Genomic DNA, 3,201 nt, shown 5'->3' on the forward strand with positions numbered 1-3,201 from the left:
GCATGTTGTTAAAGCTTCTGTACTAAAATGTAGAAAAACTGAACTACACAAATATTGAAAAATTATTTTTTTTATTCCTGGTACCAGTACCACAATTCACAGGGCAATATACCTGATGTAATGAAAAGAAAAAGAAAAAGCTACAACAGATAAAAGACCTCAGGAATGTGCATCTAATCAACACTACATTGCATCAATCAATAGTTGCACTTTTGCAAACTGTGGCTATGACAGTCCTGAACAAGAAGGGTTTCTTGTTTAAGCTGCGGTAACTTTTCTGACTATGCATAATAGATCCTTCTGTGGCAGATCTTTACAGTTCCTGTAATGGATTTGGGAAGACTGTCTCAAAGTAACCTGCAGCTTTCCTACCAACTCCTTGCTCTCTCTTCTGGTAAGAACTGTAGCCCTTTTCTTCTGAGTTTTTAGAACCTTCTGCTACCATAGCCACCACTTCCACCAACAGATCCATAACCACCACCATAGGAACTGCCCAATCTTCTTCCACCAAAACTGCCCCCTTTCATGCGGTCCATAATTTGATTGCTGTTGTCCACTATAATTTCCAAAATCATGGTTCCCACCACCCCCATAGTTACCACCGCCAAAATTTCCCTCCTTTATTGTAACCATTATATGCTCCACCACCTTCACCATATCCACCACCTTGGATTCCATATCCTGGTCCTCCACTACCATAGCCTCCTCTACTATTATAACCAGGACCTCTGCCGCCACCACCTCCAAATCCATTATATTCACCTTCACCTCCTCTCTAACTACCTCTGCTGCCACCACCACCACCACCATAGTCTCCTATTCCACCCAAGTTTCCACCACGGCCAAAATTTCCTCCACCACCTCCAAAATTGCCTCCATGACCCATAAAGTTGCCAGATCCACCTCCACGACCTCTTTGCAATCCAGCCGACTGCATTTTTTGTTAGAAAGGGCCTTTTTCACTTCACAATTATGCTCATTAGTGGTGTGGTATTTCTGAACTACAATTTTATCAACTGTATTATGATCATCAGAAGTCACAAAAGCAAATCCTCTCGTTTTCCAACTCTACCCGTCTTCCATAACTTCTATGGTTTCCGTTTTTTTTAATTTTTTTGGGTGACATTTCAATAAACATTTTTTATTAGTGAACCACCATGAGGTACAGTTGTAGAACTTACAAGCTTTCATGCTTGGGTTTCAGTTATACAATGATCGAGTACCCATCCCTCCACCAGTGTCCATTCTCCACCACCAATGATCTCAGTAGCCCTCCCACCCCCGTCCCCATTCCCCCATCCCAACCCGCCTCTGCTGCACAGAATTACCTTTTGCTCTCTTTTTTCTTTAGGGTGTTGTAGTTTGCAATAGAGGTATTGAGTAGTCATCAAGTTAGGTCTATAGTCTTCTTTCAGCATGCACCTCGCATCCCGAGCGAGCCCTCCAAAAATCCTTTACTTGGTGTCCCCTTCTCTATCTGAGCTTTCTTTTCCCACAGAATGTGATGTCAGCTTTCAAGCCATGGAGCAGACCTGCTGTTACTTATCTCAACTATTCTTGGGTGTTCAACTCCCACTCTGTTACTTTATATTCCCCAGATGAGTGCAGTCTATATCTGTCTCTCTCTTTCTGACATGAAAAGTTCAATCCCATTCACAATAGTGCCCCAGAAAATCAAGTACCTAAGAATCAGCTTAACTAAGGACATAAAAGACCTGTACAAAGAAAAATACTAAACGCTACTTCAGGAAATAAAAGAGGACATGAGAAAATGGAAAGATATCCACTGCTCATGGATCGGGAGAATTAACATTGTCAAAATGGCAATACTCCCCAAAGCATTGTATAAATTCAATGTGATCCCTATCACAATACCCATGATATTCTTCAAAGAAATGGAGCAAACACTCCTAAAATTCATGTGGAACAATAAACCCTCACGAATAGCTAAAGCAATTCTTTGAAAAAAGAAAATGGGAGCAATCAAACTCCCTAACTTCAAACTCTACTACAAAGCAATAATAATCAAACAGCACAGTACTTGAACAAAGGCAAAGCCGCAGACAAATGGAACAGGGTTGAATATATTGACAACTCCCCCCAAATATATGATTATCTAATATTTTATAAGGGAGCAAGAAATGTGAAGTGGAGCAAGGAAGTCTCTAACAAATTGTGGTGGCAAAACTAGACAGCTACATGCAAAAAAAATGGACTTTATGGTTTCAATATTGCCGTACTTTTCAAAGTAGTCTCTCAAATTATATTCCTCTGTATCTGCTTTAATACCACCAACAAAAATTTTCTTCACTGTTAGATGGGCACTGAGCTTTATAGAAGCCTCTCTAGAAACAGCTCTTTTGGGTTTCACCACACACCCATCAACATTATGTGGTCCAATACACATAGCTGCATCCACCTCTTCAACACATAAGTCACAAAACCTCTGAAACATTTAGTTTTGGGGTCTCTCATCACCACTCAATCTGTAGTGTGCTCCATTTCTCAAAATGTTCTCTTAAACTATCATCTGTAATTTCAAAGCTGAAGCTTTCAATAAACAGTTTTCTCAACTGCTCTGTTTCTTTTGGATCATGGCCTCCTCCCCCTAGTGGCGGCGAGCGCCAGATTCGGGCTGGGGACAACCGGGCGGCTGTTTCACCTCTTTTCAGACTGGACACGCTTCTGCCAACTCGAGTTCAATATCAAAACCTACTTTTTTCAACCTTTGTATCTCCAGTTGATTTTACAGTGTTTTACTCCTATAAGGCAAATAATTTTTGACTTAAATTTATCATTTCATTTCATTTTTTCATTTCATCATCCTGTTATTCGTCGATTGCCTCGAGCAGGCCCCAGTAACGTCTCTTTCATCCTAGCCCTGAGATTATATTCAAGGCTATTAAGGAGAATGAGACCCATCATTGTTACTGGTATTTGGCATATTTGGTACGCCACGGGGAGTTTGCCAGATTCTGCCCTGTGGGCAGGCTACATTCGATAGCGTGCAAGTTTGTCCAAAGTAGGAATGAGATAATAAGATGTCATAAAAAGATGTCCTGATTCGCGGCCGCGCGGTTCCGGGATTTGGATTTTATAGTCTCTGAGTCTTGGCCGCTGATGGGATTACACGGCGCCAGGGGGCCAGGTGGTGGGTGTGACCCCCGCCTACTGGAATTTGGAGGATCTGGGTGGAAGATG

The 3,201-nt window shown here is 41.7% G+C and overlaps 1 pseudogene; it reads right to left on the reverse strand.

The window, feature by feature from the left end:
* Window positions 1-306: 306 nt before the first annotated feature.
* LOC130019769 (heterogeneous nuclear ribonucleoprotein A3-like) lies at window positions 307-2,490 on the reverse strand (annotated as a pseudogene).
* Between the last annotated feature and the right edge of the window lie 711 nt (window positions 2,491-3,201).

Source organism: Sorex fumeus, unplaced genomic scaffold (assembly GCF_029834395.1).
Source record: "Sorex fumeus unplaced genomic scaffold, SorFum_2.1 ptg000009l, whole genome shotgun sequence".
In the NCBI taxonomy this organism is placed as follows: Eukaryota; Metazoa; Chordata; class Mammalia; order Eulipotyphla; family Soricidae; genus Sorex; species Sorex fumeus.